The sequence below is a fragment of the Piliocolobus tephrosceles genome, chromosome 4 (assembly GCF_002776525.5).
Source record: "Piliocolobus tephrosceles isolate RC106 chromosome 4, ASM277652v3, whole genome shotgun sequence".
NCBI lineage: Eukaryota > Metazoa > Chordata > Mammalia > Primates > Cercopithecidae > Piliocolobus > Piliocolobus tephrosceles.
The window spans coordinates 73885508-73901709 of NC_045437.1; the positions used below are offsets into that span (position 1 = coordinate 73885508).

The following is a 16202-nucleotide window of genomic DNA, read 5'->3' on the forward strand; positions in this document are numbered from 1 at the left end:
TAATTAGAGGCTGATGAAGCAGATGAGGGAGAATTTGTGAAGTTCCTTTAGGGAGTAGTTATCTTTAGTGATCCATGGTGTGCTGGGGAGCTGAGGGGCTCCGGTGGTAGTATTCACCTCACATTGCTAGGGAGGAAGCGGAGGCACAGGCGGCTCAAGTGGCTTGACCAAGATCACACAGCTAGGGACTCAGAGCTACATCTGCTCAGCCGTCCTGTTTTCACTGTCCTATTTTATCTGCAGGTAAAAAGGGGTGTGTCTAGCTTCTTTGTGGCACTTATTTTCTGTTTCATGTACAGATAGCTCAGTTGGTATCTTTTAATTGTAACTGTTTTTAAAAATAAATCATAAAACCATTATACACCAAAAATATGACAACTTAATATCAATCACACTTTTCTAATTGTCTTACTCTTCATTCTTGTACTGTTTGTTGGTATCCAAACAGTAACTCCACTCATTGCAGTTGGTTGCTCTGCCTCTTAAGTCTCTTTTAGTCTGTAGCTTCCCCTTCCCATCTCTCTTTTCTAAATATTTGCAATTTGTTTGTTGAGGAACCTGGGTTGTTTGTCCTGTAGATTTTCCCCCAATCTAAAGTTTACTTATTGCATTCCTGTGATGCATCTAACATATTTCCCTGCCGTCTGTGTTTGCTAGAAACTGCAGTTTGATTTAGAGGTTTGATTGGATTATACTAAGTTTTGTAGGGTGGAGGTTGTCTCTTTTCTGTGATGCTAACAGAAAATCGGAGTATGCTAAGTTTTGTAGGATGTTTGGTTGTCTCTTTTCTGTGATGCTAACTCTCATTAATGATCATTGCTTATATCTGTTAGTCATTAGGGATTGTAAAATGGTGATATGCTATCATTTTGTCTTCATGTATTCACTGGAATGCCTCAAGAAACTTGTTTCAAGAGTTGATTCCCTAGCATTCTCCTAAGGCGACAGGAGTTCTTTGCCTGTTAATTTGCTTAGTATCATTATGAATCGTTATGGGTTTGTGTGTATTGGATGTGTTGATGCATTGCAGTTATTAAACCTATTTGTGCTCAGACTGCCCAGTTTGGACTGAAGGGAACTTATTCAAGCTGGTGAGGCACTTTTCTTGAAGAAACCGTTTCAGCTAAGTTGAGTGTGTCCTTATTCGAAACTCATTGTTTGTGGATGAGGACTCCACTGACCACCCTGGGGGTGGAGGCACATCCTGGTGTCCACCTAGCCCTCTCCAGTCATGCCAAGGCCCCAGATATCATGGAGCTTTTGAAAGGAGGCATTTCACAAGGCCCCCTTGCAGCTCCTTTGCTATAATGTTTGTGGCTACAAAAGGGTAACCTGGTGTGAAGGAAAGTTACTCACTGACTCTGGCTTGAGTTCCAGCTCTGCCCTGTACAAACTTTGTGACTTTGGAGAAGCTGCATGATTTCTCCTTGCTCGGTAGGGATAATGCATCTCTAAAAGGATTGGTACAACTATGACAGAGGTACAGTCCCTGTAAACCCACTAGGTTCTCAAGTACGTGTGTGTGTGTGTGTGTGTGTGTGTGTGTGTGTGTGTTTTCTGCCTTATACTAAGGCACTACTCTAGGTTGGGAGTGATTAAAAAATGAATATGATGGCCAGGCGTGGTGGCTCATGCCTGTAATCCCAGCACTCTGGGAGGCTGAGGTGGGTGGATCACGAGGTCAGGAGTTAGAGACCAGCCTGACCAACATGGTGAACCCCATCTCTCCTAAAATACAAAAATTAGCTGGGCATGGCTTGCACCTGTAATCCCAGCTACTCAGGAGGCAGAAGCAGGAGGATTGCTTGAACCTGGCAGGCAGATGTTGCAGTGAGTAGAGATTGCACCACTGCACTCCAGCCTGGGTGACAGAATGAGACTGCATCTCAAAAAACAGAATACGACATAGTTCCACCTTTGAGGAGCTTCCATTGTTTGTGCCCTATATTGTGGTCTTCTGTGGGAAGGCAGTGTATTGACTGAGTGCCGGCTGGCTGGCAGCAGTTAGAGGTTGGGAATTGGGTTCTTCCAGGTAAGACACTCCTACTGGGAGAGCATGAAGAACTGTGAGCCTGAGGGGTAATCAGCTGAAGACTCTAAGGAAAAGCCAAGGAGCAGACAATTGTACGGCCACAGACAGGGCCCAGAGATAGAATTAAGATCAGGCTTTCTAAGCCTGGAGCTCAAAGCTGCCAGACACAAACAGGATCCAAGAGAACTGATTAAGAAGGACTCTAAAGTCTGGTGTAGTTGATGGCTGAGAATGCCCCTGGGTGTTATGGTTCAGAGACTACCAGATAAGGCTTGCTTTGGGTTGAAGCTCTAAAGCAGCATTACCCAATAGAAATAAAATGTGACCCAGATGTAACCTGCACATATACTTTTAAACTATTTTATGAATCACATTTTTAAACATCAAAATAAGCAGGTAAATTAATTTTAATATGTGTTCGTTTAACCAATATATTAAAAATATTATTTTGACATGTACTCAATATAAAATTTGTTAATGAGATAGTTTACATTCTTTCATTTTTTCGGAACTAAGTTCTTAAAGTCTGGAATGTATTTTACGATTACACTGCATCTCAGTAGGGACTACCCACATCTCAAGTGCATAATGACCACACAAGTAGCTACCATGATGGAAATAGGGAAGAAGAAAGTGAAATTTACATCAAGGTTCTAAGTCAAGCAGTTACAATTTGACATTGTAACTTGATATGTATAGCACAATAGTGGTGTTGGTTTTTTGTCTCTTAGTTTGTAGCTCCATTTTTGCTTTCCCATTTTCTCCTTTGTATTATATGAGGCTAGAAGTCTGCAAGCTGCATCTTCCAGATTACTTTGCCAGATGATTTCCTCTTAAATTCCACAGGTAGGAGATACTGGCAGGAAATTGGAATGTGAGAGAAAGGAACAGATGATAGCAGTGGCCCCTGCTAAGTGGCAGTGGTGCCACCTGAGTGGTGATGGTGCCAGCTCCCCACCCCCACCTCACCCCCCCCCAGCTGATCGGCATGAGTGTGGGCTGGCGGGTGTCAGCCCAGGGTGTTAACAGTTTATTGTCTCTGGATGTTACTGCTTTATCTTTTTAGTTCCTTGAGCTCTACCTCCATCTTTCCCTTGTTCATCCATACCTTCTAACACCTTTGTAAACAGTTCTCTACAGCGGTATCTCATCTTAGTGTATATAAAATGGTTCTTGCTTTTCTCATTGGACACTTGGGATCTGATGTCAGAGAACTATGCTGTAGTCTTATACGTACCATCTACTTGGTTCTATGACTTAACTTCTTTAATTTTCAATTTCTTTTGTCTAAGGATAGAAAAATAAGGATAGTGAAAGTTCTGACCTCATAGAGTTGCTGTGAGGGTGACATAATCAATATATGTACCATTGCTAGCTTTGAATGTAACATCCAGTAAGTATTGCTTATTATTGGTAATAATATACAAGCCAATTTTGAAGGCTCATAGTGGAACATTTTTTGTTATGGTAAAGTTCAAATGCATACAAAGGTAGAGAGAATAGGATAGTGAAACCTCATGAGTACATCCCCCAGTTTCAACAGTAACAAATTAAGACTATTATTTAATTTATACCTCCTACTTTTCCCCATATTTTGGGACTCTTTTAAAGCAAATCCAAAACATTCTCTTACTTCAGCTGTAACTCTTTCAGCATGTAACTCTGAAAGATAAGGACTGTTTAGAAAACACAACTACAATACTATTAGCAAATCTCTAAATTAAAATAATTTCTTAATATTAAGTACCAAGACAGTGTTCAAGTTTCCCTAACTATCTCATAAACATTTTCATTTAAAGATTTTTTTTTTGAATCATCTTTCAAATAAGATCCACCTATTGCAGTCAATTGATAAGTTTCTTAAGAATCTTTTGCTCTGTGGGTTCCCGTTCTTCTCTTTCTTTTTCTCTTGCAATTTGTTTGTTGAAGAAACTGAGTCATTTGTCCAGCAGAGTTTCCCACAGTCTGGACTTTGTTGATGACATTCCTGTGGTATCATTAACCACATTCTTCTGGCCTTGTATTCCCTGTATGTTGATAGTTAGATCTAGAGGCTTGATAGGATTCAGGTTTATTCACTTGTTTCTTTTTGGGAAGACTACTTTATAGGTAGTGTCGTGGACCTCCATCAGGAGGCACACGATGTCTGGTTGTGTCTCTTGGTGACGTTAGCAGCCACTGATGATTGTTGCCTAGATCAATTAATTCCTTAGGGGTTGCAAAAGCCTACCATTCTTTCCACAATGCTTCTGGAATGCATCTATAAAGAGAAACTTCCCTGCATCAAATAGTTGGTCAGTTCATATGGGAAAGGCAGGGCACATGCTTGATTCTACTCTTCTATTTGCCAGTTTTCAAAATAACGAGTTGATTTCCTAGCATCCTTCAAAGGTAACCAGTGATGATTTCAGAATTCCTATAAAATTATCAGTTTATAAATATTAGATGTATCATAGTCCATTGCAGTTATTGTCCTTACTGACGCTCAATTGTCCTGACTTTGTCTACTGGGAGTAGCCACGTTGGCTCCTGTGTCCTTTTCATAGTCTGCTAGTAATGTTTGACAGATTTCCTGCCTTTTGGACTGACAAGATGTTCTAGGTTTGTTGCGTCCATTCCCTGTCTCTGATCTAGAATTAGTCTTTTCTCCCAGGAACCTAATTATTTTTATTGAAAAATGGTATTTAGAGGTATGATCTGGGGAGTTCATTGCTAATGGACTGGTCATTGCTTCTGGGTTTTTAAGTGGACACTGCCAGGAAATAGATACTTTTGAAAGATAAAAATGTACTGTGAGTGTATACTTATTCATCCAGTTTAAATTTAGGACTACAAGGCTTTTCTTCAACCTCATCAGTCTTACGTTTCTATTTCCTCTTTCCCATGACACAAATCCTGGTTCTTAACATCACCATGATAATTCCTGATTTGTTAGATGCCATATGCACGTGCACACACACACACACCCCACACGTCTCAGAATACCGGTGATCAACATGACTTCATGATCAATATGAACACTGAAACAGTTTAATTTTTTTCCAGTGATTTTTTGATATTAGGGTCTATCCCATTAGGGGTGAGCAGGCAAATTACTATGTTTATAATTTGTTTGAATCAGTTCCTTTTTATGTGACTGTTCTACTAACAATGGACCAGTTAGTGATTAGCACAATACAGTTAGGATTATTTATTTCATTTTACTTTTGATTTGGTCTTCTTTAGTGTTTAATTTAGTGTTATAGGAATGTAAATTATTTATATGCTTCAACATAAAATACGGTATATTCGGAGACATTTAGATTTTATCTCTGTCTCTTACATTCTATGCCCTCTGTCTTATTGGTAATTATGTTTTAAAATGTTATGCATTTCATACCATTGTTTAAAATACACATTAACATGTTCTGCAGAAGTCACTTTTCTGCATTTTCCTTTTTTCACTTAGCAAATATCCTGGAGATCATTCCATCATAGTACGTAAAGATATTCCACCTTCCTACTCATAGCTGCATAGTATAACATTATGTGGCTCTGCTTTGGTTTATTCAGCCAGTCCCCTATTGATGTTTTTTGGGGGGATTATTTCCACTGATTTTTGCTATTGTAATGGTGATACAGAGAATGGCCCTATGCCTATATATTTTCCTATCATACAGTCTAATTTTTTAGTACAATAGTGACATAATGTTTTCCAGAAAGAATATATTTATCTATCCAGAGCATTAACTTCTGCCTAACATACAAAGACTTTCCTTGGACTCTTTAGTTGGCTAGTAACTGCAAAATAGTAATACAGTTTTAGCTCAAGCTTAAGCTTAAGATCTCTAGATCTTAATCTCAGAGAATTTTCTTTGAGTAAAATGTACTTTTTCTGCTTTTAACCCAGCTATAGTTACATTTTCATGGAGGTGTGAGATCTCTGAGACAAATTTTCTAGAGGAGGTTTGTCTTGCATCTGTTGGACTTGTAATTCTCCCCCCTTATTATGGCAGCAAAGTGATTTGAGAAGAATAGTGGCTGCATTTTCATCTTCACTTCTGCCTTTCCACTTACATTAAAGTTCTATGCGTTTACACTGGCATTAACCCAGTCAGCACCCACAGAATGCCACAGAAGGCTCTGTATCACTGATGGTTGTAAAGAACTTTCTTGAGTCTTCATGAGAGCTTAGAGCATAGTGGTACTTTATTTTGGTATTAATCACCAAGACCTAAAATCAAGTTTTTTTTTTTTTTCCACTTTAGAAATGGAATGCATAGATGTATATTCTTTTGTATGTTTCAGAAATTGGATTTTATCTTTGTGATAGAATCACATATCTGATCCATAATGATACTTTTCCTGTAGTGCTTTCTTGTGTCCAATATAATTTTTAAACTGACCTTGTTCTTTTTCCTTATATAAATGTATCAACTTTATCAACTATCAGTGCTCAAGGAGGTTTCTTGGCTCACAAGTTGTACATGAATGAGTGAGATAGTGTAATGAAGTTTGGGTGGAGCAGAAGAAGAAAGACTGGCAGAAGCGAAGGCACCAGTGAGAGAGAGAGCAAATATGAATTAGATTCATAGCAAAATTTTGGAGGTATAGATGGGAACTGAAAGATGGAGAAAGTAATATAAAGAGTGGAGGTGTGCCTGTGCATGTCCATAAGAGATAATCTTGGAAGTGGAGTATCTTAACTATGCTATGAGTCACGCAGAATGGAAGACAGAGTTGGTTACCTGCCTCAGTTTAGGAGGGAGAAGCAAGACTGGGGTCAAATATGCAGAAACTTTGGGGCAGACTGGTTCAGTTCAACAAACATATATTGAGGGCCTAACTGGGCATCAAGCACGTGCATTAGACTTAGGAATACAAAGTTGAATAGGATGGTTGCTTCCCTAGCTGAGTTTATACTTAGTTGGAGTAATTGAAGGGGATAACACAAAAGCAGATGTTTACTTCTGTATAACACATTACCACAGACTTAGGGGCTTAACACACGCACATTTATTATTAGTTGCTCTGGGTCAGGAGTACAGGCACGGCTCATCTGGGTCGTGTACTTCAGGGTGTCTTACAAGGCTGCAATCAAGATGTTGGCTAGGGCAGGGTCTTATCTGAAGGCTTGACTGGAGAAAATCTTCTAAGCTTATCTACGTGATTGTTAGTAGGATTCACTTTTTAGATGGCTGTTAGGCTGAGAGCTTTAGCTTCTTCCTGGCTGCTGGCTGGAGAGCCACGCCATCCTGCCCGGTGTAGCAGCATATTTTATCAAAGCCAGCAAGAGAGACAGTCTCTTTTATCAGTAAGATGGTAGTCATATTATGGATGTGGAGGAGAGCATTACACAAGGGCATGAGTACGAAGAGGTGGGAATTATTGGGGGCTGTGTTGGAACCTGCCTGCCCTACAAGTGTCTGCTACAGTTCTGTAATGCCTGAGAGAGGAAGTGTTCCATGGAAGTATGAAGGAAGAGCATGGAACCCACCTGGCATGGACGTTGCTTCTTCAGTAACGCAGTGTCTGGATGTCTGAGTGTAACCTTGAAAGAAAAAGAGGGATTAACTTGATGTGTAGCTGGGAGAGGAGGGAGGGAGAGATTCCAAGCAGAGGGACCAACATGAGCAAACATTGAGGGGGTAGAATACCTGAGACCATCATCCAAGTAATTCTGTGTAAACCATGTGTGGAAGACATATAGAAGGTGTCAGAAATAGAGAAAATGAAAGATGAGGGTCAGATTTTGGAGTTCCTCGTTTGTCAGGCTGAAGAACAAAGACTTTATCAAGGTGATCACAGGGAGGATTTTAAACAGGGGAATGACACAGTCCAAATTGTGGTTTCATTAGTGTGGGAGATCAATTTTAGCAGCACTTATAATGATTTGGGTGGTAGATGAAGAGGGTCTGGATTAAAGTAGTGCAATAGGAGGGCATACATTTTTATTTTACAATTAGGAAGTTATTTGATGTTTGGGCAAGGCAGATGTGTGAGATAGAACAGTCTGGAATGATGTACAGGTTTTGGCAGAACATTCTTATTAGGAAGCAGGGGAAAGATAAGCTAACAGAGGGAAAGGAAAGGGTGGAAGGGAGAGGTCTGTAAGGGTTTATGTAAGTTTGTAAATTAAGAGGCTGACGATAGGAGAGCCCAACTCAAAATACTCTTTACAGAGCTTATGTTCTCAATTTAAGCAATGTAACCGTGTAAATTTTCTTTCTAGTTAAGCCATATGTTCCACTGGTAGGAGAGAGAATCAAATACGGAATTCATTTTTGTTGCAAACAGTTGGATAAAAGAAAAATTAGTGTCAGAATTTTAGTAAACCTAGACCAAAGGTGGGACACGCATCCACCAGTTATGTCTAGTGCTTGGAATATTGTACTCTGGCATGGAGATACTGCTATAGAATACCATTCACAAGCTATAAAGTGTCATGTAACTGACTTTTTCTTGAAAATTGAGATATAATTAGAAAAACATAAAATTAACCATTTTAAAGTGCACAGTTCTGTGCTTTCAGTATATTCACTATGTTGTAAAACCATTACTGTTAATTCTAAATAATTTCTAACACCCCCAAAAGAAACCCTGAATTTACTAGCAGTCGGTTCCAATCCCCACCCTCCTGCACTCCTGCCCCAGGAACCCCTGGCAACCATTAATGTGTTTTCAGGCACCATAGATTTGCCTATTATGAACGTTTGCTATAGATGGACTCATACAATATGTAGTGTTTGTGTCCGGCTTCTTTCATTTAGCATGATGTTTCACAGTTCATTCTCGTTGAAGTATATATCAGTACTGTATTCCTCTTGACTGTCAAATAATTTGTCATTGTATGGATATACTATATTTTGTTTATCCTTTCATCCATTGATGGACATTTGGGTTGTTTTGACATTTTGGCTCTTAGGAATAATGCTGCTATGAATGTTCTTGCACAGGTTTTGGTGTGGACATATGGTTTTATTTCTCTTGGGTATATATATATATATTAGGAATAGAACTGCTGCATTGTACGGCAACTATGTGTTTAACTGAGAAACCACTAAACTGTTCTCCAAAGTGGCTGCACCAGTTTCTCTTCCTGCCAGCATGTACAAGGGTCTCTATTTCTCCATGTTTTCACCAACACTTGTTATTGCCTGTCTTTTTTACTGCAACCATTCTTGCATTCTTGTGGGTGTGAAGTGGTATCTCACGGGGTTTGATTTGCATTTCCCTGATGGCTCATTCAAGATAGTTTTTAAGAATTAAATAAGATACCATAGGTGAAATCTCAACATGAACTTGGATTTCAGTTCTCTGCTAGATCCAGGGGCCTTCAGAAAAACTGTATCAGTGTTCCTTGTCAACTTAATTTACACTGCAACTTTTTAGCTCAGGAAGCCAGAGTACAGGCACCACTTCCCACACTGGGAAGTGCTAGAATTCCCTGTGGAGCCCTATCCCAGAGCTCTGGAATCACAATCTCATGGGGTCTGCCCAGCCTGTGCATTTTTAATTTATTCTATTTTATTTTAAGATGGAATCTCTCTCTCTCTTGCCTAGGCTAGAGTGCAGTGGCATGATTTTGGCTCACTGCAAACTCAGCCTCCAAGGTTCAAGCAATTCTCCTGCCTCAGCCTCCCGAGTAGTTAGGATTACAGGCGCCCACCACCACATCTCACTGATTTTTGTGTTTTTTGTGTGTTGGCCAGGCTGGTCTCGAACTTCTGACCTCAAGTGATTTGCCCACCTTGGCCTCCCAAAGTGCTGGGATTACAGGCGTGAGCCAACACACCCGGCCATTCTGTGCATTTCTAAAAAGCTGCACATTCAATGTCAATGCAAAGTCAAGAGTTGAGAATCACTACCTGACTGCAGTCTGGGAAAAGAAATTGATGGCACCTGGAGGAAAAGCAAGAGACTTAGTCTCAAGAATCTTCAGGCCCACCATTTTTTGCCACCACAGGAGGCGATAGTGAACACATGTTGTTCAGACCTCTTAATAAGAACTGAGAGAGTTGCTCACCATTTCTGTAAGTGCAGAAACTAAGGTTTAGATTTGGTTCAGAAGTTTAGCATTAACCCCAAATCATTGGAAGCACTAGAATTAAATGTGGGCCAGGTTTCTGGTTTGGGTGCATGGAGTCACGCAGTGTGTTGGTACTTGATATTTGTTTTGGTAATTTAGAAGAAATGGCGGTTAAAATAATTTCCAAATGGTGGCTGAAACAAAATTCACATGTAGTTGTTTTGGAATGCATTTTCTACCTGCTCGTATGAAGGCAGATAGAGCAGAAAGTATGGAAATTGGAAAGACACAAACAAAGACCCAGCTTAAAAGGAAGTAGGGGAAAGTCTGTGGGAAGTTCCCCTTTCTACTTTTCAGTTCTTCTTGCTTTTTGCTTGGATTAAACAGTCTTGCTTCTTAGATTGACTTAAAGTTCTTAAGGAAAAATTCTGTTTCTCTTTAGGCTGTTTTACTCTGGTTACAGTAGAAGTAATTGGATTTAGGATTAAAGGGAGGGAATTCCAAATCACCTTCATTTCTATCTTCTTTTGTATGATAATCAGAGAAAGTAGGAATGATGATAATGGTAACAATGTCAAAAGGAAGCTGTGTGACAAAAGGTTTTGCTACATGTTAATTCAGAATTGATTGCAGTTGTCAAAGTTGCATCAGTCCCGGTCCCACGGGAAACAGCTCACCCCAGACGGTTCTGATGAAGAGACTTCAGTGTAGGTTCCACTTACAGAGGTGTGAGCAGAGATAAGGAAAGACAAGGGAAAATGAGATGCCCAGACTAGCAACTGTATTCAGCCCTTACTGGCCCTAGGACTGTAGGCTGGGGGGCCCCTGGCATAAGCGGTACTCATGAAGGCACATGCTATTGCCAGGACAGGGCACTGAAGCAGGGAAGGAGTGGGGAGGAAATGACCTGACTTCTCTCTCCTCTCATCCTCCAGTGCCCTGCCAGTGCCTCCCACTGGCCACATACAACATGAAGCCAGCCACAAGGGAGGCTTGTGCAGGCTGCACAGATCAGCATCCCAAGATGTAGGGCAGGGCAGATAGTGGATGTGGATGGGCATAGTGGTTTTTGCAATTGGAGACTAACTTGCACAGTAATCAGCTGTTTTACAGTGATCACATTGTATATTTTGTTAATTTTACAATGTGTTATTTTGGAGAACTCTGAGAAATTTTGCAAGCATAGAAAAACATCCATTTCTCATATTTAAAAAAATTCCTCAGTATTTCACATTTACTTATGCAGAAGCTTCTTGTCTTTTAGGTTGTAAACTTTGTTATGAAGTCACTTCACTTTATGTACACTTAAACTTTGTACATTCTTCTTATTTTCCCAATATATCGATGCATATCATTGTACTGTGATAAACCTGAAACAGAGAGAGCCACACTGTCTTTCAGATTGGCAGAGGATGCTTTAAAAATTTCTCTTTTCTAGATAGGTGCATAGATATTTGTGAATTATTCAAAGGTGATCACTTGCCTTTAAATCAAGTTAATCAAAGTGGAATTTAGTTTAATGTCTTTCATAGCTCATTGCTTAGGGGGAAGATGCCATGTGTTGGAGACATTCACGTAGCTGCATATATCATCTCCTTGCAGACATAGCTGGGAATTATTTTGCTCCACACATTAGTGAAATATACCAACTTGAAATGTTTGTGCTAACCGAGTGACCTGTTTTCTCTGTCATCACGTGTGTAATTCTCTTAGGAGTAAAAGGCTGAGATGAAGGTCTGTGTCTCTGGATACCCGTGGGGTTGCTAGGAAATGATTTTCAAAGTGCTCTGTGGTGATGCAGCAGGTTGAACTTTTTTTGTGAAGTGTTGTCATGGAAACCAAGTGCATCATTGCCTTGTCTGACTAATTTATCTTTTAATGATAAAAAATTGTAGTCCAGGGTTAACAGATATAAATAATAAAACTGCAATAAAAAACCAATAACGTTAAAGGGAATACTGCTGTGAGTAGCAAATCCTTTGAATTGGAAGATTTCACAGGAGTATTGTGTGGTGATTCGTGTTGGTAAGGGCTTTGCTGTGTGGAGAGCTAATCAGTTTGTTTTCCTTCTTGTCATTGGAGTAGGGAAACCATGATTTCACCCCGTGGCTTAGTGCTGTGGGCTTTTGTTACTGACCTCGGCTCCTGAGCTTATAAGTAAAGTGGAAGGCAGCACACCCTGTGAGGCTCAGCAAGTTTGCCAGGGTTTTGTTTTTTGGGTGGTTGCTTAGTTGTACTTCTCCTTTATGCCCTCCCGCTCTGCTCTCTTCCCTAAGAGAAGGCTGGGTGACACAACGCAAGCCCTACCATTGATGAAGGCCAGTCATATGGAAATGGTGCCACAGGCTTGCTCTCTGGGCTAAGCAGTCCTACATCCCCCTTCCTCAGGAGCAGGCCCTGGAGCACAGAATCTACCTTGACTTCCTTTTCGTGGTTAAAGGGCCCTTAAGGAGAGAAAACCTCCTATTTTGTTTATTGAAGACAAAGTCTCATAGCATTGTAAGATATCAATGGATGCTGCTTATATCTTGATGAGTAGCTTACTAGGGTAAGCTTTCCAATGAAAGTACTTTGTCTGGATAGGAGAACTGATCTGAAAGAAGACTTGATATATATTTAGTAGTGTATCTGCCTCCATAAGGATTTATTTACTGGCATTTCAGTCTACCTGACAGCCCCCAACCCCCTGAAGCTGTGTGTGTGTGTGTGTGTGTGTGTGTGTAAGTATGTGCAGTAGACTTTTGTTGCATTAGGTTAAATATGGTCTTCGGTTTTAGACCATTCCAAAATATCTTTTATTAATATTTCCACCTTTAGGATATGTTTGAGGTTTTTTGTTTGGTTTTTTTTTTTTTTTTTAAAGTTTGACTCTAGACATGCGTCCTAAGATAAATAATAGAAGCAAGTCCATTTAAATCAGTATTTCGCTTACTGGCATTTACAGCCCAAATCTGTTTTCATACTTTCATTTAGCATAGATTTCCTGAGCACCTCCTTTGTGCTGGGTACTTCTGATGCACCTATTATGGATAAAAGAAGGAGCCTAGAGGGCTCCTTTAAGGGGCTGGGAACAAAAGCCAGCCAGAGCTTGTGACCTGTCCAGAGCAGTTTCAGTCCAAGAGGATTCTGTCTGGCAGCCATATTGGAATCTCGTTGGTGATGTCCCTGCATTTCTGTGGCTTATGTCCTATGCCTTTGGTTGTTTTCCCAGTTCCAGAATCTTGACCACACCTCCTAATGACAATGTGGTACACATACCCAGCATTTTGTATGATTTTCTAGTATTGACCTTCTGTAGAGAATGTCACCTTTGTTGATAAAATGGCCCCCAGAACCTAGCCCTGGAAGGACTGGGCAGCTCTTGACTCCATCTACAGCATTTTATCTTCTGCTTTGATCTCCCTACTCACCCTCACCCAACCCCACATGGGCTTCAGAGTGAGAGAAGGGGCCCTTCTTCTCACATTAATATCCTGGACAACTCATACACATGAGGTTGTATTTGGTTCCACAGCAGAGATGAGTCAAGACTGGCATGTTCAAGAGGACTTTACTGAGCCTCAGAGATGACAGAATAGAACAGGCCGAGGGAGCACTCTGAAACTAGACTCAGTGGTTTGCCCTTGGGTGCTGGCAGTACTTGTCTAGTCTACCAGAGACTCCAGTCTGGCCTTCCCTACGCAGTACCTTTCCATAGAAGTTTGACCTTTATCCTCTCTTCTCCAGATTCTTTCCCAAGATTCCTAGACCAGACCAGGTGATTCTAAATCCCTCCCAGGGTAAATGTTATCTCTGGAAGTAAGTGGTTGAGAACTTTTGCTTAGAATTCCAGCTGCCACCACTCGCAAAATGAATATTATTTAGGTTGTTTTCTCATTCGTTTAATGGGGTAAGAGTATTTCCTATTTCATCTAGGACCAGTGAGGATTAAGTGAGAGCATGCATGCAAAGTGCTCAATGTAATGCCTGACACTTCGTAAATGCGTTGTCATCATCATATTATTGAAAAGACCACTCTTCCAGTGGTCTCCACCCCCAACCCATTAGGGCTATTCTTAGCTCTCCTGGTCTAAGTACAGTTATCATGGCCATCATCCCACAGAGCAGCCCCACAGAGGCCTACAATCTGTTTGTCCTTGTACCACAGCTGCCCTGGGCCCCTCTTATATCACAGAATAATCCCATAGCCCTACCCTACCTACCTTCAAGTATTTACCTATTGGTTGTGACTTGTGTGTGTGTGCCCGTGCTTGAGGAAACCCCAAGTTGGGAAACATGAAAATGGGAGCACAGACTAAAAATTGACCATATTTACTAACTTTTTAGTGTATTATTCAATTGTTGAAATATTCAGAATGGCCTTTGCTGTAAAAAGTCCAGCATTTTACCTCCATTTCTTGTGGGTATTTCAGCACTGGGCCTACCAGCATATGAACAGGATTCTCTGGGTGATGCTCATGTTTCTCCCTGTTAGAGTCTCATTCTTGCAAATCAAGGACCAGGAGACTAAACAGGGCATTCATTCATTCAGCTATACAACAAGTAAATGTTGAGTGCCTACTATGACCTTGAATCAGGGAATACTAACAAGGTCCTTACACTCATAGTGCTTACATTGTAACTGATTCACCATTTTCATTCATTTATTCATTCAATGCATCTTGAAATTCTGTGTTCATCTTTTGATCAATAAAGAATATTTTCTTCATATCCTTCTCTTTTTTTCACTTACACCTTCATTTGTCTATTTGGCAAATATTGATTGAAGTGGGAGCCTAATCTGTGTCAGTCAATGTTTGAGACACTGAGTTACAGCAGAAAAAAAAAAAAAAACCCACACTAAAAGTTCTTGTTTTCTTAGAACTTACATTTTAACTGGGGGAGATGACCAAGAAAAAAAATTTCACAACCTTATTTGGTTGGTACTATAATTATCCCCATTTAAAAGATGAGGAAACTGGAGCCTAGATAGATTAAATTTATTTAAGGTCACACCACCAGGAAATGGCAAAGTCAGGATTGAAACCTAGGCTGGCTGACTAGACTCTTAACTGCTGTGCTGTGCCGTGTTGCCAGAGAGGATATTCTGGAAAGGTAACTTTTGAGATAAGACTTGAAGGAAACAAGGGAGTGAGCCATGTGGCTATCTGGAGGAGGAATATCCCAGACAGTGGGAGGTCCCAAGTCAGGAGTATACTTGGCATTTTGAAAGAAGCACAAGCAGGCCAGTGTTTTTGGAATGGAATAAGTGAGAGGGAGGAGAGGTGAGAGGGCAAGGTTCCAGCTACCTGTAGATGCAAATGTGGGAGTCATCAGTGCATGGATGACACTTACAGCTGTGAGCCTGGATGGGATCACCAAGGGAGTGAGTATGGATAGAAGAAGAGATCTGAGAACTAGATTAAGACTTGGGGCACCCAGAAGTCAGAGGCTGGGTTGATGAAGAGAAATCCAGTTTCTAAGAATGAGTAGCCACTGAATAGGAGGAAGAAGTGTAGTGACTTTCACTTGAAAGCCAAGTGGAAAAAGTGTGTTGAAGAGGAGGAAGTGATTAACTGTGTCACATGCCACTGAAAGTTCAAAAACGATGAGGACCAATATTGGACCACTGGATTTAGCAACGTGGAGGTCATCAGTGAACTTGACCAGGACAGTTTCAGTGCGGTGATGGAGGCAAAATCTTGCCTAGAATGATTCAAAGAGAGAATGGGGGAGAGTAAATTTAGATAACTATTTTGAGGAGTTTTTCCACAAGGGAAAGGAAAAAAATGAAATGATATCGGCTGGGAAAGTGTTCTATAATGTTAATTTAGTTCAGTTGGATGATAGTATTGTTCGGTTTTTCTATATTCATGCATATTTCTGTCTAATAGTTCTATTAATTACTGAAAGAGACTTCCAACTGTAATTGTAACGATGTAATATCTGTAACCTGGAGGCCTGAGAAACCTGGAAGTGCAGTTCTAGTTCAAATCTGAAGGTCTGAGAACCAGGAGCGTCAATGTGTAAATTCTAGTATGAGTCCAAAGGCCAGAGAACCAGGAGCACTGATGGCCAAGGGCAAGAGAGATGAATGTGCCAGCTCGAGAAGGAGAATGAATTTGCCCTTCTTCTGCCCTTTTGTTCTTTTTAGGCCTTCAACAGATTGAATGATGTCCACCC

The 16202-nt window shown here is 40.5% G+C and overlaps 1 protein-coding gene across 1 annotated transcript in view; it reads left to right on the forward strand.

Annotated features, from left to right (window-relative positions):
- PDE8B (phosphodiesterase 8B) overlaps positions 1–16202 on the forward strand; it is a 356027-nt gene that overhangs the window by 155266 nt on the left and 184559 nt on the right. The window lies entirely within an intron of this gene.